The sequence below is a fragment of the Natrix helvetica genome, assembly GCF_964273705.1.
Source record: "Natrix helvetica genome assembly, chromosome: 3".
NCBI lineage: Eukaryota > Metazoa > Chordata > Lepidosauria > Squamata > Natricidae > Natrix > Natrix helvetica.
In genome coordinates, this window is record NC_138549.1 from 40,089,537 (window position 1) to 40,114,243 (window position 24,707).

Consider the following 24,707-nt stretch of genomic DNA (forward strand, 5'->3'; position numbering starts at 1 on the left):
AAAATCACATAAGAGTGTGCATTCCAATTAGCTATCAAATAACTAGAAGGTGCCATTGTAGAAATACATATTTTTTAAACTGAGTGATTGAGAGAGAAAAATAGTACAGTAAACAATGCCCCCTCCCAATCCACATCTAAAGCTCATTTTATGCAGGTTTCCCTTATTTTCAAGGCCAGTGTTTAGACTCTGGGCCTCTGGAGAATTTGGGAGATGAACTCCACACAAGTTGCCAAATTTGAGAAGCACTGCTTTTGACTGTTACTTTTTTCTCATAAAATTGTGGACCAGGTCACAACACTTTGCTACCTGAAATCAAACAAAAAGTGATTCACTTCTCACTTTGATTGTCTTCTTACCCAAGTTAAATAAAATGCATAGAAGCATTTTGAGTATTTCAGGTGGATAAATATTTTCCTGAGAGTAAAAATACAGTAATAGTAACTTAAACAATTACACCATATTACCCTTTTATAAAGCCCTAATTCATCTGTCTGAGACAACCACTTTGCTCTGCCTAAAGGCTGAAAATATTCCTATTTTTATTTTTTTAAACTGATGACAACCTTTTAGAAGATTGCATTATTAGCTTATAGGTTATATATTTTCACCAATTATTTGCATTTCAATTTAAATTAAATTCCATTTAAAAAAACTTGAAAACTATAGAAGACTTGGAGAAGGATAACAACTGACAATAACAATAAGTTCCAGAGCCAGCAAAACTGCAAACAACTGCGCTACTCAGAACATCATATATTTTAAAAAGATACTTGCTTGACACCTAGGACACTGACAGCAACCCGTACCAACCATTAGTATCAGGCAATGGTATTTGTGACACATTTTAAATGTTCGGTTGACTGAGTTTCATGTTTAATGAATAAAGTATAATAATAATAATATCTTTATTATAATATTCTTTAATCTGGATACATAGCCATGTATTAGAAATTCTGGGAGCTGAAGTCAAAATGTAAGGGATAGGAAACATTATTGTAACATGATTTTGTAAGTGTGCACCTTAGCAGGAAAATATCTTAGATATTTGTGGCATAGAGAAACTAAGGGTCTAGATTATGGGTCCTCAAACTATGGCCTGTGGGCTGCATGCGGCCTGCGGAAGCCATTAATCTGGCCCATACAAGACCAGTATGGTTAGATTTTTATTTAAAATTTGCTGCTGACATTTTGCTATTTCTCTAGTTGCTTCAAACTCTACACTAAAAGCGCTTTCTCCTTCTTCCTTGTTAAAAGTAACTGGAATTATGCCAACTGTGAAGTCTTTATAAATTGGAGGTACTTCTGATTAAAAGATACATCTTGATTTAAGGGACAGCTCGGGCACTGAAAATGTAATATATGGCTATCAAGAACCCCACTGATTGCTAATAATTTAATTCCTATAACAGACTAGGAAAAACCTTATTACCTGGCAGCTGGTATTCATTCATCCTCTCCGCAAAATAAATAGCCGATTGTTCTGCTAATGATAAAAAACTGGACAGCAATGGCCTTAATTTTGTGTTTTAAAATGTAATACTGTGTTAATACCAGGTCTCACATGTTAATCCTACTCAATGGCTATTTCTTCTAGTCCTAGCAGCCCCATTTAAGTAAACAATATTGTTAACATTTATTTAAAGCTTTACTTGTGAGTGAGAAGTTTTAGTGCTATGGGGCTTAAAGCACAATAAGGATATATTGGAGATATTGCATTCAGCCTGTGCCTAGATGGTTTAAGATTAAACCCTGGTTTTCTTATTGCATGTTTTAAAAACAAAGAAATACAGCAGCAAAAAGTTAACATTCTATTTCATACTATTCTGGCACCAGTTTAATCCATGTGCTCTGCATTTGGGGATATCCTTTAATAATAACAATAATAACAATAACAACAACATTTCAATGAAGTTTTGGTGAATGAAGCTGATGCTATTGGTGAGGAGTGAATATAACTACAGATTATTTATCAACATCATCAAAGTAATACTTTGCTAAGCATTCATTTAACCAATTTTATACAAGTCTTTTTAGAAAGAATTTTCTATCCAAATACAGGACTTTGCATCTGATCCTGTTGCAATATATCTTCCTGGTTTCTAGCTAAATTGATGAAAAGTTTGGGGATGAAATTCAGTGGAAAGTTCTCCTATTTTAGTCCTGTTGAGAATTGGGAGCTGCCACTCATTTCCTGTGATCAATTCAGGGTGTTGATAATCACCTTCATAGCCCTTTGTGGCATGGGTTCAGATGATCTGAAGCACAATCTAATTCCAGTGGGATTGGCCACTCCATTTGTGCTGGCAGAAGTGGCATGGTGCAGACTCTATAATTCAATAATTTTTGCCTGATAATTCCAGGAGAAGAGCCTTTTCTGCTATTGTCCCTGCCCTTTGGAACATCATACTTGCAAGGTAAAACCCGCAGTCATCTTTTTGACCTTTTGTAAGCCTGAAAACCTAGCTCTGCCAGTTTTCTGGGTGCCCCAGTGGGAGTGCACCATTTTGAGGTGTTTATTTGATTAGACCTCTCCTCATATTCTTTGTGTTCCCTTCTCCCCATTCTTTAATGGCATTTATTATTGTTATTTTTTGTTTTAGTATTTTAATGTGTACTGACTTTAATGTTTGTAAGCTTCCCAGAATCATCCCTGACAAAATAGATGTTAAGCAAATAAAAGCAAACAAACAAACAACATACTTGAACAGAGAGCCATTATCCTGAACTTGTTAAAAATGTCAATTTCCATATGCAGCAACATACGACTAGGAGCAGAATGAAAGAAGAAACTCTGAAATATTAGGAATAAAGATAATAGGCAAAGAAGTTAGTCTTTGTTCATCTTGATATATATGCAGTACTTTTTTCTGACTGAAAGTACTGCATACTTCTTCTGACTTAGCATTTTTTTTCATGGAGTTTCTTCCAGAAAAAATAGATAATTTTCTTTCATATCATTATGGGAGCATAAGATGCAGGCTTCAGAACATGTCATTTCCTCAATAAATTTTCCTTGGTCTTTTGGACCTTTGGTAAATTTTAAATAGATTTATTTCTATGCTTGCATGTAGATTCTGCTAATATGGACTCCAATAAATAAACAAATTCTTTAACAACTTTCTATATGGGTCATTAAACTCCACAATACCAATCAGCAATGATTAATGTGTGAAATTTTAAATAGGAGGATGGCAATGAGTTAATGTGAAGGGCACATTGATTATTTATGAAGCTAGTATTATTTTTCATGCTATAGTAACAAGACCCACAAAAGAGAAAATATTTTAAATAACAGTGACAAATAAGATAGCATCAAGATTTACATAGTTGAGTATTTTTTCAGAGTTATTTACTCTTGAAGTTGGCCACAGATAATAGCAATAGTGCTTAGAGTCTTAGACTTATATACCACTTCACAGTGCTTTTACAGCTAATGTTGCACGTGTCTCTAGCAAGTGTCTTCAAAGAAAATATGCTATTTGTTTAAATATGCCATATTGTCCTAAATGCAGTGCCAGATATCATGTGATTAGGCTGTACATTGTATGTATATGTGAAAGGTGTTTGCCATGCAGAGGTCAAAGCTGCTTTTTTTTGGTGATCACGGCTTGCTGTGAAAATCTCCTGATCTGATCATGATTCTTCCTTTACAAGTTTCCTTACCGATTAATGGTCTTGTGAATGAGAATCAAGCAGGCATTTGGCTTTATCCCTATTCAAAAAAATCACCACTATGCAGCAAAAGTTACTGGTCGAATCCATCCATCCACCATCAGTGATGCTCCCATCAATGAGATCAGTTGTTTGGTGTTAAAGGAAGGAACACTAAGGTAGGAATATGCCCTGAAATTTGCAAATTGGGAGTTCAGTCCCAGGTCAATTTCTGATAACAGTACTGCTGAAACATTTAAACTTTTTTAAAGAAAAAAAATACTACCCGAACATGCTGAGGCATGTATCCACTCCCTTTTGGGGACAAATAATGTAGACCTGTCTTACTTAAGCATTCCAGAAAGTACATGACATTTCATGTAAGTATGAACAGAAAGAGTATTAGAATCCAGGAAGGAGGATGTTCCAGTAACAGGAAATAGGAGGAGTCAGGGATACTATTATTTCTGGTTAAAGATGGGAAAGTAATAGTAGAAGGCTGAAGAGAAGATGGTCCAGGAAGTTGAGAGGCAGTCATTTGATTTTGCCCTAAAAATAGAGTAGAGAAGTTTTATAGTAATAATAAATAATAATGTACAACAGGAACGAATTAGGTAATACAAAGGGCAAACATGAGGCATCTGCACTATGAACAAATCCATGAGCACAGTGAGTTATACAAACAGAATTTAAGATTAAAAGAGGCTTAAGAAAAAAAATGAAAAGAGAGCAATTGGAAAAAAATCTAATATTTGTTTCAAAGAATGTGGGAAGAATGGAGAAGAACTTTAGATAAGAGGAATGGTATATTATATTTTGTAGATATTACAAAATTAAACAAGATGCAGTAACCAAGTGGCTATGCAGAGTAAAAGAAAAGAGAATCATAATGTGATTTTGAAGTTATGGCTTAAGAAAAATGGGGGAAAAAATTTCAGGAAGAGAGATTAGAAAATGAATGAGCTGAAGCAGCTGCTTTGACACAATTTAACTTTAGAAAATGGGAGACCATGATGACAGAAAGAAAAATGAGATAAAAGCAACAAATCAGCTCTGGAAATCTTATTTTAAAAGGGTGGAAGCTCAAGAATGAAAAACTTTGAAAACAAAAATAACAACTAATGGGATCAAAGGAGAGGCAGCCTCCAAGAACACCTCTTAGCACAGGAGATGACAAAGAAGTCAGACCAGGATCTGTTAACAATGACCTTGAAGGAATGATGATAAAAACTAAAGGAAAATAGCACCGCATGATATTGGAAAATTAAAAAAAAATATTTTTGATGTGATAAAGAATTGTTCTAAAGCAACCCCTAATTTCATGCAAACCTTGACCAAAGAACATGTATCATAATCTGCATTGTAGGAAGGGAGAGAAATATATATAGAGGAAGACAAGAAGAATTAGAAAAAGAGAGAATTGCTATCTACTTCTGGTCCTAACCCAGCCCAGAACTTGCTCATTGTCTACAATTAATGTTACAATTAATACCTTTTGCCAATGCGTGCTATATAGTTATGTTGATCAACCAGGATTTTTTTTATTGTTTTCAGAATACAATTAAATCAACTATTGCCTTTCTGTTTGTTTTATATCAAATTCATTATCTAACAGAGAAACCAGGGAAATTACCAAGAAGGGGCCATGTGATTCAATGTTGTATTTTATTTCTACCAAGTCAACAGCACATACTGTAGTTTAAACATTCACTTTTCATAAATTAGAATCATCTTTCTAACAGAAAAAGCTTATTCTGTATTTTTGATTTATTTTGGCAAGATGTTTCTATGATGCTGTGCCTTTAAAATACATTTTTGATGATGGAATTGTGATTTCCCATTTTTTTTCCTTATTACAATTATGAAGGTGGCCTGAAGAAAGAGCAAAGAGGAGTTCGTTTGAGATCTGGTTCTAGTAAGTAAGCCAGAGGGAGTGAGGACTATTACATTTGCCTCTATTACTCTATTTTAACAAACCAGAACAGAGCTAAAAGACCTGAAGGCCTTCTTGTTCAACTCCCTACTCAAGCAGGAAACCCTATACTATTTCAGATAAGTGACTGTCCATCACCTCCAATGATGAAACATCAACAACCTCTGATGGCACACTATTCCACTGGTTAATTGTCCTCACTGTTAAGGAAGTTTCTTCTTAATTTCAGGTTGTTTCTCTCCTTGACTAGTTTCTATCCATTGTTTCTGTTACGTATTCAGTTCTGTGCCAGGGGAGGGAGCCGCCCTGGATGCTGATTGGCTAAGCCATCTGACAGTGGGGTATTTAAGGAGCTGTCAGATGGGGAAACCTCTGTTCTGTTCGTTCGTAGTTTAAAGCAGTTGCAGTTAGCTAGTGATATTAATAAAGCATTTGAACTAAAGCTGTTTCACCTCATTTGTCCACACCCACCTCCAATGTTCACAATATTGAACACTGGTGATTAGGATGGGATAATGGGACAGAGACAGTAGAATAGAGAGAATCAGGAATTAGGCACATTAGCAATACGATTTCCTCAGGGGCGAAATTAACAGTGACATCTCCTCAGAAGATAAGCAATGGCTGCCCTCCTGGCATTCACTCCTTTTAATCCCAATACTGAGCCATGGGAATCTTATATTACTAGGTTCAAATCTTTCCTCAGGGCTAATGAAGTAACTGATATGTCCAGTGACAGAAAGTGCACTTATTTTTTAAGCGTTTGTGGACCGGAGATGTTTGATACGGCCATCTCCCTTACAGCCCCGAATTCTATACATCCCGTGACATGGGAGATTTTGGTGGCTAAGCTAAAGCCTCATTATGCTCCACCCCCCCTCCAAAATTGCTAGAAGACATGTTTTTTACCACAGAAATCAGAAGGAGGGGGAGTCAATCATTTGTCCACACCCACCTCCAATGTTCACAATATTGAACAGTTTCTTTTCCTACCCACTGGTGTTTTGGAAATAAGTTGACCCCCCTCCTCTTTGCGGCAGCCTCTCAAATACTGGAATACTGCTATCATGTCCCTCCCCAGTACTTTTCTCTAAACTAGCTAAACTCAAATTCTGCAACCGTACTTCACATGTTTTAGTCTCCAGGTCTTTAATCATCTTAATTGCTCTTTGCACTTTTTCCAAAGTCTCAATACTTTTTTTTGTAATGTGGTGGATGGTATATCGGATGCAGTATTCCAGGTGTGGCCTTACTAAGGCTTTATATGTTGGTACAAAATCGCTTTATGTGGTTTTGATTCTATACCTCTGCTTAAACAGCCAAGAATTGTATTAGGTTCTTTGGCTGCTGCTGCACACTGCTTGCTCATATTTATGTGATCATTCACTAGGAATCCAAGGGTCCTTCAGTTACTGTTACCATTTTGATCTAGGTTTCGCTTAATCTGCACTTGTGCCTTTGGTTTGTAAAACCTTGCTTTTCACCACATTACATTTCACTTTGTTGGATAGGGCCCATTGTTTAAGTCTGTCAAGATCTTTTTGGATCCTGACCTTGTCTTCGGGGCTGTTGGCTATTCCTGCCAGCTTAGTATCATCTGCAAATTTGATGAGTTCCCTTTCTATTCCCTCATCTAAGTCAGTTATGAAGATATTGAAGAGTACTGAGCCTAAGACAGAACCTTGTGGCACCCACTGCTTATTTCCCTCCATGTAGACATAATAACATTAAGGACTACATGGTGAGCATGGTTTGTCAGCCAGTTACAAATCTATCTGGTAGTGATGTTGTCTATCCCCATGTTTCTAGCTTACCAAGAAGTAGGTTATGGTCTATTTTGTCAAATGCCTTGCTGAAATCTAAATATACTATGTCCACAGAATTTCACTGGTCTACTAATTTAGAATGAAATAAGATTGGTTTGGCATGGTCTGTTTTTAACAAAGCCATTCTAGCTTTTAGTTATAACTTCATTTGTTTCTAGATGTTCACAGATCTGTTTTTTGATACTTTTCCAGTATCTTCCCAGGTATTGATGTTTGGCTGTCTTTGGTTTCCTGGGTCTGTTTTTTTTTTCCTATTTCCTTTTTTTGAAGATAGGAACCACATCAGCTCTTAGTAGTATTTTAATCTACAAGAATTATTTAACCTCTGGTACAATTGAATCTTCCAGAGGTAGTCAACCTCTGGTAGGTTAAATAGCCCTTTATTTATGAGCCTTAAAATTAAATAAAATATGGTTTCTTACAGTTTTTGATAGTCAAATAACTTTCTTTTAAAATTTGAAATACAATAATTGAATGGCAAAACATGTACGTTCCTAAGTCCAGTCAAGGTAAATAAAAATTCATGATTTTATTTGCATTTTGCACTACATTATGTGCATTATGTGCACCTCAAGAACTTAAATTGGTGTCTGTATGTGTGGTTTGTGTCAATACTTCAGCTAATTCCTTCTGTGGAATTGGCACATCCCAGTGGTACTGAGCTGTAACTCCTAGGTCATTTGCCTTACATCTCTTACCCCTGGCCATTGTGGATAAATGCTACCTCTGAGCATCACTCCATGTCATTTTGCCTGCTTCCAACCTTAAATGTTCAACTACTTTCTAAAAAAAAACAGACCATATCAGGTCCCCAAATGAAACGAGGATCCCAAAAGTTCCTCCAGCATATTTTTGCATTTCTACATCATGATTATTTCTATTACTTGTTACTGAATTAACAAACTGTTAAGTTGCCCATTTGCAGGACTTTATTATAAGCCCTATCTGAGTTATTTTTGCATGATTTTGTGATTCTACTTTAATCTCCATTGTTACCTGCTGCCACTTCTAGAAAAGGTTAATATTCTCCCATTTCCAGCAGAAACTCAGAGTATATGAGTTTTTTTGCACATTTGAATGTTGGGCAGGCTTGGAAGGGACAGATGAGCTGGATGTTAGCATGCTCCTTTCCACAGTAAAACAGCAAATAGGAACTCAGTCCATCCTTAAGAGTAACTAATAATTGTTTTGACCTCTTTAAGAAAAAAAGAAACATAAATACTTTTTAAAGGGGGAATATTCTGTTCTTATCAGCTATCAGGCAGAAAAAAAAAGGAAAACAATAAGCTGTTTGGCTTTTTTATACACACATACAAGTTTATTATTGATTTTGGTACAAAAGTTGAATGGAGGAATAATTTTAAATGCCCAGTGAAACATAATGTAAAAGAAAAAAAGTTGGTGGCAGTGATATAAATCAAATCCTCTGCAGATTTCAATTGTGATTTATTTCCAACATAGACTTAGATGGGTTACTATAAACTAATCCTGTTATCATTCCCCCATATTTATCTCAAACATATGTAGACATAGAAATATGTATCTAGCAAAGATTTATATGCTATCCCCATATTTATTGAAGTTGCATTTTAACAGAAAATGTAGCATAGAGAAAGTTACATAAAACTCCATACATTGAATCAGGCAACCATATCTATGTTCCCAAGGGAAAAAAAACCCCAAACAATCAATTGATTACTAGGGAGGCAAAAAAGAAATTTACAAAATCTAAGTCCTTGGCTTCCATGCATTAATTCCCTACATCTGAGGGAGATGACAGTTAAGAAGTATGAAAAGAGATCACTTCCGGCAGCTGAAGGCGACGGAGGTGCACGACCGCCTTCTCGCTGCTTTGGTGGGCTCCCCTGAATTGCAGGGGAGCACAGGGTGCCTTGGAGGGGCGCCCTGCGGTAGAGGCGGCTTGCTGGGATCCTCTGGAGTGGCGGCGGCCACGGTGGGGGGGTCTCCAGCCTTGCCCCAGGAGCTGGTGAGCGTGGGGAGCGCACGGAATGTCACCGCGCGCTTCGCCGACGCAGCCTGGAAGGAAGCAATTAATTTGAATGCAGCAGTTGAAGTGCGGTGAGGCGGGGAGTCTCCCCAGGTCTTTTACAGTTTATTACCCTAGTGATTGATTTGCAGTTTTTTTTTCTGAGACTTTGTTTCAACTTTTGGAGGAGCTAGAATTGGAGGGGGGGGGAAATTTCCACCCTCCTCGGAAAAGCGGCACTTGGACAATCTCTCCTTTGCAAGGGAGAGAGAGAAAGTTTGAAACATTTTCACTTCCCTTAATTAATGGGGGAAAATTTTCTCTTTTTTTTCTTTTTTTATAACAACTGCGAGAGAAAGGATGGTTGAGCTGATTCTTCTCTAAATTATGCATGGGAACCTTGATTTTGTTGTTTCCTGACCACCTGTACTGGTTGAGCCAAGATGGCCCAGTTCCTCTTTCTTCTTTGTCTTTGTGCATGAGACTCCTCCCTAAAAAGTTTTTGTGGCTTTGAACTAACTTCCACCCCAAAGACCTCCAGGAACCTCCTCAAATAAATTTTTCCCCAGGATTTGGAATATCTTGATCCACCTATTTGTTCTAGTTTTGTACTGAACGACTTATTCTCCTTTGGATTTGCTCAACTGGTGGTCTCTACTGCTATGCTCTCTCATGGGCACCATATCTCTGTATAGAACAATAACTATCTCTGAGCGTCATGATGCGTCCGAAGAGGTTACCGCCTGGAAAGGCCTCTTCGGCCCCAACATCCTCCACATCCAGCCCCATTGCTCAACAATCACATCTGGAATCTTTTTTACAACCCAAAGCCTCTGAAGAGAGTTCAAAGGATTTGTCCACTCAGCAGATGCTTCAAGCCCTCTTAAAGGGACAGGACGAAATGAAAAAAACAACTGCAGGACTTAAATGATCAGCTCAGAGAGACGCAACAACAAGCCACACGGAATGAGCAAAGGATAGGTGTACTGGAGGAGGGTGTGGCCGGGATGAGAGACGACCTGAAGACGGTCCAGAGGGGGAATGTAGAATTTGAGAATCATGTGATAAAAATGGAATTTGAAAGGATGTCTTTTTTCCTTAGGTTTCAAAATTTGCCAGAAGTTGAAAATGAAGATCTTAAGGAGATTATGACCACATTGTTAGCAGAATATATTAATAGAGACAAACAACAGCTTGGGTGGGATATTGACCTGATTTATAGGATTAACTCAGCCTATTATAGAACACACAATGTCCCAAGGGAAGTTCATGTTAAATTTCTTAGAAAAACTACAAGAGATGAGGTTCTAGGAGCTCAAAGGGGAGGACCATTAAAATATAAGGATAAAGAAATAACCATTCTTAAGCAGATCCCAAAGAAAGTAAGAGATAAGAGAAGAAAAATTTCCTTCTTAGCAAAAAAATTATACAATAATGGGGTCTGGTTCAGGTGGTTGTTACCAGAAGGCATGTTGATTTTTTGGGAGGGCAGTAGAATTAGAATCAATACAGTTGAGGAAGCAGAGGCTTTTATTAAAAAACACAGTGCCCTCTTAGCAGATATGGGGGAGGCTACACAAGAAACAAAGCAGGGAGGGGCGGAGGCTCTGCCAGTGGACGGGGGGGGGGGGGGAGGGAGCGACAACAAGAAGACTCAGATCACAAAAGTGAATTGAAACATCATTGCAATTGTTGTTATAATGTACCTTTATGGAAGTGATAAAAAGCAAAACGATTGAAACATATTGAAGATTTTGTGTTAAACTTAAAACTGCTAATATCTATGTAAATGTTCATAATTTTCTACCTTTTTTTTGTAAAAGTTGCAAGACCTGGGGGGGCTTCTTCCCCCTGCACGATGTAGCTGTCAAAATGTTCCAAAACCCTTTAACCCCCCTTTTTCCTGTAAAACTTTTAAAATGAATAAAACTTGGACAAAAAAAAAAGAATTATGAAAAATAAAGCAAATAAATAAATAAATTTCCAGTTCAGGTGAGACAGTCCTACTTAAGGAAAGTTGTGAATAAGAAAGGATGCTATTCCTTTTTTGTTTCTACAAAATAAATATTTGATTGCATACTGATTGAACCAGATAGGGAATGATTCATTCATTCTCATTTTAATACCTTGAATTATATTTTTCAACTTATCGTCTTATCTTAAAATACAACAAATTACCTCTTCTTCCCATGTCTATCTTTTATTTATAAACAAATCGATAAAACATTATCACTTCAGTCCTAAGATCAGCAAAAGTCCATTAAGGGTTATCAGAGATAAAAGCATATATGTTTTAACCTTGATCAAATAAACCCACTTTATGTTTCTGTTTTTATTTTTTTACAATATTAATTGTAATATTGTAATTGTAAGACTGTAAGATTATAATTGTACAATCTTACTCTTCAAATAATGCTATAGAACTCTATTTTATTTTTATTTTGCCTCTTCTCACAAGATTCTTCAAAATTTTAACAAGCGTCTTTTGAAAATCCCATATAGGAAAATTAGGTCACTCTATTGGTTTATTGTTTGTATATCCCTTTTAATTATTAACACATCATCCAATTTCTTTTGTATGAACAGTGTAACATCTTGGAACACTTATGGGTGATCTGAAGTCATCTACTTGTAAAAAAAATATTATTGAAGAATTGGTCTACTTGTCAGCTCTACATTCCACCACAGTTGTTGGTTTCACTTTTCAGAGATGTCTTCAGTCCGCCACTTTTTCCTCTAGAAGTCCTATAGCTCATCTTTCAAAATTGATTTCAAGAGGCTGTCATCAGGATTTTTAATGCTTACAATAGGGACAGAATAGCTTCTCTTTCTAAATTTCTAATTCAACACAGACTTACTTCAATTTATGCCAATTATTATTGGGACAAACAGCACTGTGTAAACAAAAATAATCAACCTTCTTAAAAGTATTTGGGATTACTTTTCTAATTTTTTGATAGAGCTGCACTTCTGGATCACTTCCCAGCTAACAAATATATGTTTCTCCTTAGTTTGTTTAGATTCCAATTGGTTGATTCCACAATTATTATGCATTATATTGGAAATAATGCAATTTCTAATAAGGAATACATTATTTAATTCACATCAATGGGAGAAAATAGTCATTTGGTAATTTTTAAATATTTGCATCAGAACTTTTAAAACATATTAAAATCTCACTGTTGGATGTTTATATTTTGAAAAGAAATGAATCCAAAAATCTGGGTATGATTGAGACATCTGATATTAAAATCAGTTGTTCTTTCAGAATGAATTATTATTATTTTATAACATGAATAGCACATCTTATTAAAATTGTATACAAAGATAGAAAAGCTGTACTAATAAAGCTTGTTTAGTGATGGTAAGTAAAAATGTCAATTCCATAAATACTAAACATTAAAGACTGAAGGAAGTTTATCAAAACAATACCTGAAATGAAATGGCTACTATATTATTTAAAGAAAATGTCCCTTTGTGAGTTTTACTATTTTTGTAAATCTGGAGTTGCCTCAATAAGTGTATTGCCTTAATGTGGTGTTAAGCCTTTCCACTTTTGCTTGTATCTAGCATTTGAAATCTTTTAGCCCAAAATAGCAGAGATTGAAACTGGGCCCTTTAATATGCAACATGTTGAATTTTACCTTTTAACCAAGCCATCTATTCCCATTAAAAATACCATATGCATTACAGTGTATGGTCTATTTCCTAATTTTTAAAAAAAAACAAGAAATCAATTTCCCCTGTATGAGTTATCTAGATCAAAAGCGACTTTTCCAGATCAGGCTTTGCTTAGTAAAGCTGTTTTAACTTACATGGGATAGGGCAGAATTTTATTTTACTGCTCCTGTTTCTTTCTTTTTAAAATACTGTTATTAATTACATTCTAACTTTTCTCAATGGAAGACAGCATACCCTTTAATATATTTTTTTTGCCCTGGCCTTAAAAATCCAAACCATCATCTAAAGGAATTTTTTTTTTCAACACTCTCAGTTATTCTCATTAATATTTTGAAACAGATTGGCTTTGGAAGATCTTGAGGCAGGGCAAGTGTGAGGGAGATAACCTGTGATAGGGCTGTTATTGTGTCACTGGGAATCAATTCAATTTCAATTTCAATTTTATTTGATTTCTAGACAGCCCCCTCTCCCCGAAGGGACTCGGGGCGGTGTACAGGAACCACATTAAAAAACCATATACATAATAAATACCCTTAAAATCAAATTAAACCTTGAACCCTGTACAAATTGATAAAAATTAAAACTCGGCCTAAAACCAACCCATAGAATTTAAAAATGCAGACTTGAGGTGGGTAAGCTGGGATTAGGCCAGGCCGGCTGAATTGAACAGGTGGGTTTTAAGCTTCTTACGGAAGGAGCGGAGGTCTGTAGTTGTTCTGATATCAGGGGGAAGGTCATTCCAGAGGGTCGGGCCCATCACAGAGAAGGCCCTTCCCCTGGGCATCGCCCGCTGGCACAGCCTAGTGGACGGCACCTGGAGAAGTCCCTCACTGTGTGAGCGGATCGGCCGAAGGGATGTATGGGGCAGGATACGATCCCGCAAATACCTAGGTCCTGTGCCATGGAGCGCTTTAAAGATGATAATCAACACCTTGAAACGCACCCGAAAAGCCACAGGTAGCCAGTGCAGCCCGCGCAGGAGAGGTGTTACGTGGGAGTACCTAGCGACTCCCGAAACTACCCGCGCGGCCGCATTCTGAACCAACTGCAGCCTTTGGGTGCATCTCAAGGGGAGCCCCATGTAGAGACCGTTACAGTAGTCCAGCCGGGATGTCACAAGTGCATGGGTGACTGTGCGGAGGTCGGTCCGGTCCAATAGGGGACGCAATTGGCGCACCAGGCGCATCAGAAAGATTAAATAAATAAGTAGAGTGTCAGAGTTGCCAAGAGAACTTGGTGACACCTATTGTGATTGGAGCACTCGAAAATGGCATTAGTGAAATATGAGAAATTTCTGCTCTTCTAATCAAAACAGTTCAAATCAATGTTTCAGCTAATCATTTATTTATTTATACATTTAAAAGTTTATGTACAAGTTGATGCCAAATAAAGTTTTACAATTGGCAAAAATGCAGCAATTATTATAAATTACACTTATTTGGACCACACAGAGGCTTTTGATTCCCATCACATAAATCAGGGCCAACTACTCCATGATTTATAAGACCAAATAATATTATGGAATGACAACCGCAGACCACTGACTATTGTCAAGGAATACCTTCCCACTTGTCCAAATATATAGTAAACTCTTGTCCATTTCATCCAGGCAAACAAATACTCCATTTAGACTATCTACTAAAAGGATTAATACTTCTACATTGATGTTATTTTAGCAGAGTCTCTTTATACAGTAATAACTTTTTTAATCTACCCTGCTCAGCAGATTATTTCTTTGCTTTTTGTATCATGCTATTTATTTTTCAATGGTTTTCATTCTAAATAAAAGTCCTGGAGATAGTGAGACATTTACCACGCTAATATCACATTACATAACTCCCTTCAATCAATGATGATTCTATAGATTCAGAAAAAATCTATCATTTTTCTTTTCACATTTACAAACATATACATATACCCACACATTGAAATTTGGAGCTATCTCATTCTTCTAAACCTTGCAAATTCTTAAATTTAATTCTTGGTCTTTTGTTAGACCAGATATAATTCATTAGTTGTCTCTATCATTGCAATGCTTATCCTCAATATAGACTGGAATAATTTGAAATGGAAAATTTAGTTTTTCTAAAATATTCATTTTGACTGCTGCAAATCTTCCTAACTAAGAGAAACTTAATTTCCTCCATGTATTAAAGAATGCAATGTATTTAACATTTCACACAGAAATTTGGATTGAAATAATCTACTATATCATTGCCAAAGCACTAAGTATGAAAAGTATTTCATTTATATGTATTTACTGGTACATGGCATTTTGGAGACTTAAAAAGTTACAACATTTGTTTCCATAAACTTTCATTAAATTCACGCAATCAGACTTAACAACAGATTTGTTCCTGGTTCACATGTTGTATAATTAATTATTAATAATGATTTATTTAGTTAACCAATAGCTGGTTACGTTAGTTAAACTAATCACATAATAAGAATATTAAGCCATAAACAATGATTTACCAATCACAGTCACTAGACTCACATAAAAGTCAAAACCAACATTCAGTAAACCACATTTTGTTTTATCACAATGTATAAGTCTAATGATGGGCTCTTTGTTGCTTATCTTTTTAAAAATTCAAGAATGAAGGAAGCTCTCATTTTATATCATATTTTGAATGTTCCCATGGTGGTGAGAATTGAGGAGAAGATACCCTCCCAATTCTTAACTGAAACTTACCATAAATGTTTGGAAAGCTAACAAAGAGACTTCAGAAAGATGAGTTCTTATGATTTCTTTTATAGTTAGTGGTTAGGAAGCGATTATGTTTTTACAGAATTATGTAGTCAAGAAAATGTAATTTTTCCATCTTTCTTTTAAAATCAAATTACATTGTGACATTCAATAAAATATATTTTGTGTGGCTAATAAAAAAATGTCCCATTTCACATCTTTGACAAATAAAGCACACAAGTTAAAATCCTAGTTATGATATAGTTTATTGCTTACACGTTCCTGTCAGTCATTCTTTTAGCTGCTTTGTTTTTGGGGAAGCTTTATTATTTATTAATAGCCTTCCATGTTTTAAAAGTTTATTTTTTCTTGAGCAGGGGAAAAATCATTTGCCTTTTAATCGGGTGTCAGATTTGTTTTTCAAATCTACTAAAAGGTTATTGTTATTACATATGGGCAAGTGTTTTTTTTTCCAAAATCAATGTAAATCCTCTTACTGGAATAACTTACTGCAGTCCCCTGGTAGCAGTATAGAAAATCTAATTTTGCAATTTTACAAAGTGGAGGGGTGGGACTTTTTCTGTATGTAAACTATTTTTATATGGAGGAGAGGAGAGGAAAAGAAAGGAAATGAAATGATTTCATATATAAGCAGACTTGGTAACTGGGTACAACACTTTTGTATATGAATTGTATATACTTTATGTACATGGCCTACTATCTGTCTAGGGGGGTTCAAGGCACAGAAAAATGACTGAATCAACGTAAAATATTCTGGCAATTAAGTGCTAACTAGGCTCTGAGACCAGACTAAATGCTAATAGCAGAAGGATAACAGCTTATGAAATGTTACATATACAGTATGCACACCGATATCTAAGACATATAGTTTTTTTTATATTCAAGGAATTCCATTCCACTATAATGGAAAAGGTTGAGGGAAATAAATCTGTGATGACAGTTAGATGTGTTAACATTAAGACTTTCCCAGAGCACAAGTTCAAAAATCTGATTTAAAAAACTCAAATATTTGCTGTATAAGTTTCATTAGAGCCTGCCTTAGCCACAAGGCTGCTGCAATTTTCACCATGTTATACAGCTGCATTTTGCTGCCAATTATTTTTCTAAATGTAATAAATTTGGCTTTAATCCATATGTAGATGGATCCCACCATATCAATTTAGCTCAGACCCGTAAGTGAAAAGTCTTTTGTGATCATATCTGCTATAGAGGAACTGGTTAAACCACTGATTTAATTGTAGATTATAGCCTGAAGATCAATATGAATTCAATATGATTTGACCAGATAATATAAGTTCAGCTCAATACTCCACGAATGGCAGGAGTCATCTCTCTGCAAATTTTGCAATAACATATTCACAAATTGCAGAAATACCAATTATCTGTGGCAATTTACTGATTTCTTCAGAAGAGTTAATTCCAAATATAATACTGAATGCTGAGTAAGGGCTGCAGAATTTGATGATTTTGTCAAAATGATACAAGTTTTTTCCAACATGTCAAAAAACTCTGTCCCTTTATAGGTGTGCACAGAAGGACCAGAGCTTGTGTTACAACAATTCAATGTTGTTTCTGTTTGCTTCCTTTTGTCCCCCAAGGATGCTTCTGTGTATGCACTCTTAAATGGACCTGCCTCTTAAAAAGTCCAACTTTCTTATATATAAAAACAAATATCCAAACACAAGGATAATAGAATAAATTAATTCAGAGTTTTCACTTGAGAGACATGCTGTATATAGCCAGTGTGGAATGAAATCCTTCTGGGGGACAGCATGAGTAACCTCTTCCTTTATTTGTTCTCCTTTAAAGAAGACCATCAGATCAAACCTGAGTATGGATGTGTAGCTATATTTTGGAGGAATATTTTCCTCGGGTAGAAGAGTATAGAGGAAGAATTTGCAGTTGGGGGCAGGTAGCAGGTGACAATGATGGAGGAACAGTTTTGGAGTTCAGAAAACCAACAGCAGACAAACTGAAGAGGGTAAAACAGGATCTCACCATTCTGGAAGAAACACTAAGAATCTATAGCCAGCCGGAAGATGGCAAATCACCTTCTTTCTTTCTCTGTCCCCAAACTGAGAAATTTGCTAAATCAAGCTCCAGCAGTAGTTCAGAACAGCAGCTGAAGCCAGTTAACTAACCTGTTACTACATGATGGCTACATGAAGCATTTATGGGCCTATTTAGGAATTAAGTAAATTCATAGGCATAGATCTTTAGCATACATATTGTACTGTACAAAAGTCTTAGACCACCATTAACTTTGTTGTTGTAATCCCAAAGGTACTCTTTCAGGAGGCAACTGCACTTTCTTGTTTTTTTTCTTTGAAGACGTTTTGCTTCTCATCCAAGAAGCTTCTTCAGCTGTGAAGTATGGAAGGATTTATATTCCTTGCAGACCGCTGGTCATTTCCATCATTTTTTTGAGGGCCGTCAAAGCACTTGGAGGTTTATCTATGTCCTCGGGGTCACCTGAGTAGTGCTAATGGTTCCTGTTGCAATTCCCCCCCCTTTAGAAATCCATTCATACTCCCACACCATTCAAAGGGTGTTCATCCCAAATTGTTTCACAGAGTGCTTCTCTTAAAATAAACATTAATTGTCATCCCCACTAGGTCAAAGTTTTCCCACTCTAGTAATGAAGAATATTTTGTACATTAAGAAAAGATGTAAAGAATAACATAACTCATATAGCAACATAGTATTGATAGTGAGTCTTGAAGCACAGGAAAAATTGCTGGAACAACTAGTTCACCATAGTCCTCTCATAGATTTTGTGATTGATAGATATATACTAGAAGTTCCTATCTCACTTTTTTAAAAAATAAGACTCTCTAGAGAGGATGTAGCTTTATCAAATACACTGATCCTAATGTGGCATGCACATATTACTTTTACTTTATTGCTAGGTAGCCTCTATGGTGTCTCCTCTTATTTTTATTCCCATAAGGTATGAAGTAGATTGGCCTATGAGAGAGTGACTGTCACCAAATATTCAAAGTTCCTCCAGATCAAGTGAGTATTTAAAATGGAGTTTCTCTACTCCAAAATGTCCAAAATACACACATTCAACACACTCCTATAATAACATAACACAACATAACATAACATAACATAACATAACATAACATAACATAACATAATATATAACATAACATAACATAACACTGTGTGTGTGTAATATATACACACATGCATACATATATTGCAGGGGTGGGCTTCAAAAATTTTAGCAAGGGATTCTCTCCCAGTTGCTGAGTTGGCGTGGCCATGGTGGGCATGGCCTAGTCAACCTCCTGCACCACGGTTGGGGGCGGACTTTTTTTGCCATCCCTGGGCTCTGGAGGTTTTCCTTGAGCCTCCGGGAGAGTAAAAATGCCTCCCTAGGCTCTGGAGGCCCTATAGAGGCTGGAAACAGGCCTATTACTGGCCTTCCCAAACTTTCAGTTGGCCCATTTTTCACCCTCCCCGAAACTCCGTGCGCACTCTGCACTTACCTGCATCCAAAACGGGCTGCGTGGGGACTCCTTAGAGGGGAGGGATGGGGTAATCGGGGCCATCCAGGAGTGGGATTTGGAGGTTCTCCAAACTGCACAGAATCTTAGCTAGAGATTTCCCCGAACTCCTCCAAACCTCCAGCAGCCCACCCCTGATTTTATTTATTTATATATATATATATATATATATATATATATATATATATATATATATATATATATATATATATATATATATATATATATATATATATATATATATATTTATTTATTTATCAGTACAAATATATTTACAAATATAAATATATTTATTTATCAGTACAAATATAACACACACACACACACACACACACACACACACACATATATATATATATATATATATATATATATATATATATATATATATATATATATATATATATATGTATATATATATGTGTGTGTGTGTGTGTGTGTACGTGTACGTGTATATGTGTGTGTATAATAGTATATTCAACATCCATGCAAACACTATCCATAGAATTATAACTGCAATTACTATGACTATGAATTATAACAACAACAACAACATAGAGGAAGGCTTCATCTTGGATTGGGGCAGTGAAGGAGGAGGAGGAGGAGGGAACAGAATCTTGGATAGTAAAGACTGGCTTACAAGTTAGAGAAAAGAGGTGAGGCTGGATCCCAAGCTGGGATTAGGTCTGGTGATGGGATGAATAATGAAGACATAGGTGGGCAACAAAGGCACAGGACTGAGATGTGCTTAATGGCTGTGTTATGTACCAGCAGAATGTGGAGGGGAAGAATAAAGAGAAATGAGAACAAGGGACTCAGTAGGATACAATTCAGGATTGGAAAGAGGAAGAAATGTAGGGAATTTGGTTGTGATGTGCCTAGAGATTCTTCCAATTTTCTTAAAAACAAGCAAATGGTTGGAGCCATTTTAGTTTTTTTATTCCAGACAACCAGAGCCCAAATACTGGCTTTGTTAAGAAAACAGCAAGCCTATGGCAACCTATTTGGTATGTAACTAATTACTTCTAATATCAGGTTTAATTATCTTAATTTTGTGATTAACGTTATCACCCATGCTTTAATTAGCATCTTGAGGAAATTATTAGTTCCAATTTAAAATGAATAAAGCTGGGCTGCATAGGATATGTAGACGATCACATTGCAGGCACTCAGACAGCAAAGTGCAAATTAGGCATGCTCAATCATAATGAATTAAGGGAACGTTCTAGAAAAAGAAGCAGTAGAATCTCTGAGTGATATTTTATCTTCCCATAAATTAAAGAAATCATGAAGCGTGGGGGAGGGCGAGAGATGTTGAGGGAGTGCCTCAGGCAGTTTTCCTATATTGAAGCTGCTTTCATGTAGAGGCTGGCACAAATGATGATTTTGATGGCATCCAGAGTACTACATTTACTCATCAAGTGTGGGTCGATCATACATAGACACCCCAGATAGCATTTTTATTGCTGGCTTCTTGCTATTCTCTGGGAGTGAAACTGCAGCATCTTCCTAATGGAGAAATATGGTGTGCCAGCCTATGATAATTATTGTTCAGCCTATTACAAATTAAATTTGTGCAAATATCATGCACTCTTCTTGAAAAAAGATATACATTATTTTGCTGTTCGACTCTTTCTATTCATTTTTAAAAATCTCAAGATCTCAATTGCTATATAGCATAATTATCATACAAACACAGTGTAAGATGAAAGAGGTTTCCAGAAGATTCTCTCTCTCTCTCTCTCTCTTCCCCCTCCCTCACTCCCTCTCTCTCTCACTTACACACAGAGGTTTAAATGCAGCAAACAAGAAACAGCGATGGAATTAACTTGCATTAATTAATGCACAAGATAGAGGCTTTAACAAGATTGATTAAGTATCACTTTGTATATCCTTGAATTAATTGAATAGATTGTAAATTATAAAGTGTAAACTGTCAGCACTTATTCACAAAGCTAATATATCCCTCCACAACTGTCACATCTGTAGGTGATTACCTAACATGTAAAACTAGCCAATGAGTTGGCATTTGTGATCCTGCTTTGCTAGAACACACCACTGCTTGGGTGAACCAGTAATTTTTTCCAGCTATCTCCAAAAAGTGTCAGAAGATATATTATTTTAGAAGACCCATTATTTTGTAGGCGTTTCCTTATGTAGAGTTTTTGTTTTGTGCCTCTGTATGGTTAGAGAGAGCTACCATGTGTGGGCTGGAAAAATCCAGACACTCCCTAGATGGCAGCAAAGGATTTTCTATACAGCTTCTCTTTTTTAACATCTAGTTGTCCTCTGGATATTGTCTCCCAGATGGGATTGACCTAAACTTTGGAGATTGTGGATGACTGAGGTTGCTCTTCATACATCAGACTTAAAACTAATTTGTAAGGTGTGAAAAATACACTGTCTAAAATAATATATATTACCAATGCCTGCTTTGTGATTCCTTTTTTTGATAAAATCAATAAATAGATATCTGATAGTATGAAGTTCTGGGCTAAAGGAAAATGGTTAAGTCTGTGCCAAGGTCTTTTTTTTTTTGTAGGGAAGGCAGAAAATTTATCACAGGATAAAAAGCACTTATGTAGAAAGGGAAAAATGCTAGAATGCACATGGCCAGTGCCACATAACTGTCTTGAGTATGGAACAAGATTATAAAAAGAACAAGAAAAGCAGAGAAATGGGACTTATTGAAGATACTGCAGGATATTGTGCTGGAAAGTGTGTTATCTGTAAATGGGAAATTGAGCTTTCTAAATCCAACCCTGTGACAATGAGAAAAGAATGAGGAAGAAATCCTAGAGTAGCCTATGAAAATGTGGGAAGATCAGGACAACCTTGTGATTTAAAGGCAGAAAACCTATCAGTAATTGAGATAAGGAGGGAAATAAGAATTCATACTAAAACAAGCTGAAAGTGAGAAAACTGCTTGAAAGGGAGGATAATTAAATAGGTTCAGACTTCAAACCTTATTAGTTGTCTTTACTGTTATATACATAATTGTTTTGTAAATAATATTTTGACTTGTATACAATAGTAGATCATGCTACTGTAGCAGCATGATCTATCTTAATGTCTAGACCAGTTTGGTAAGACCAGTTTGGTAAGCCTTGAGGCTAGAAAATAGGAGACCACGAGTTTTAGTCACACCTTAGACATGAAATCAGCTGGATGACTCTGGACCTGTAATTTTCTTTCAGCCCCATGGAGAAGAGAAGGAGAAACCACTTCTGAAATCTTGCCAAGAAAGCTGAAGTTCAGTCACCAGGAATCAACATTCATTCAAAAGCCCACAAAGAAAAACAATATAATATTTCATTTGCTTATGGACTGGTTGGATGTATGTTTGTCTCAGCTCATAATCTTACCCACCTTCCAACAAGATGTTCTTTCAGATCTGAAAATTAGGTTCAAACATGACTTTAAGTGTCACAAGTGAAAAATAGTGAAGTTATATATGGGTTAGATATCTGCCTTCCAGAAAACAAGCCTTTATAAACTCAGCAAAAAACATTCTGAAGATTCAGATTGGAATATAGTGGTATTAGCATAACCTTTTGCTAGGTGTCCATTTGTAGCCTGTTTTACCTTGTAGTCTTCTGAAGAAAGGCAAAACACAAAGACAGCTTATATGAAAGTCTAAAGCAATACTGAGCCATCATCTTAGTGGTCTTTCATCAGGTACCCTGAAAAATAGAAATTAAATTCTATACAAAGATTTAAAGTAAAATACTTATTCCTCATTGGGGAATATTGTAATTTGTTCAGATGAAGTAGCTATTTTATCACAACCAGGTCCAGGTCATCATTGCCATGAATGTTTGGCTATTTTTTTAAGGGGAGGGAGATAAGACTCTTTCTAAGATTTTCCAGAGATTAAGGTAGGATTTTTCGTGCACAAAAGTTTGGCCTACAAGAGCCAATTCACCCAAATGTAAGATATTGATTTGTGATCAGTAACTCATGGCATTGTAATACCATGGTAATACATAATATCAAGGTATATGCAATAATAGGCTTAATGTTCATATTATTAGGGCATCCTCTTCCTGTCCAAAGCAGCAAACATTCAAGGATAATACACTAGATAAAATAATTAACATTTGGTGGCATTTTATATATTCAAAATTAGGCATCCAAAGCAGCCATCTCACTTTGCCTAATCTTATGGTTGGACCACAGCTACAGCTTACATTACAGATTTTAAATCAAACTTCTCCAGCGTAATGGCTAGAGTAAAATTGTTAGGATTTTTTGCTCAGAAATCATGCTATCAAAAGTTACATAAATCTAGTAATAACACAGTGTACATATGTTATTACTTTTGATGGACACTAGTGCTTAAAAAACTGTGATCATGATCCTATTGTCATTTATATAGAATATGATAGAAAAAATCTGAGATATTCACATCAGTTCCATGGTACCATCTCCTTTTAAACTTGATTTTTACTGCTCTCTTCATTACCTGTTTCCTGCTCTCTCACTGATCCATATGGCTTCCTTCCTTTGCTAATGAAATTTAAACAGCAACAGCTGTTTAGTGTCACACTAGCCTTTCTAGGGTGGCTAGATGGGGGACTTTTTCACTTCTCTCTTAATTTTTCTTCTTCAGCATTTAACTAAGTGCTTATTTTTATAATGCCACACCAAAAATTATGTAAGTTTTCTAGCAGATACATGTCTTCTAGTCACTAGGGAGTAGCCATATTTACAAAAAGTGTTAGTGGTTTTCATGACCATGGAATCCTAAAATTGCCTCTTTTATGGTGCTGTCATATGCCATCTGAAGTAGGACTTCAGGGAATGTCATCAGAATAAGGCAGCTTGGCAGATGTTCAGGGGGCCACTGGAGTACCTAGAAATGCTGCATTTGAATGGCAGGATGATAAACCTTTACATTTTAATTATCAGATGTTTCAACTCCATGGAGGATTTCCCTAGAAATTGTTAAGGCCGTCTGATATAATTGCTGTTGCCTTTTCTTTAATAAGAACATTGAGCCAGTGCTGTTGATCTGCTATTCTTATTCTTATGTGAAGCCCTTACTCCCAAGGATAACTTATACATGTCCGGTTTTCCAAGTCATCCCCTAACAATAGCACAAATTATGTACATTTATTTTCATTGATGAATTCATTATGAATTATGTAATTTAAATTTTTTCATTTATTTAATTTGACCAATATGGCGTAAGTCTCTTATTTCAGAATACAACAGTTTTTACTCAATGATGTATAAACATGACTAGATATTGTATATCTTTCTTTGAAAATGTTTGATGTGGCCATCCCATCTTCAGCTTTGCATTTTATCCCCCCCCCCTCATTTGCCTCTACTATTCAAAGACAGATTTTTTTTCATGAATTTCACTTATAGCAATTATAATCCAAATCAAATACTT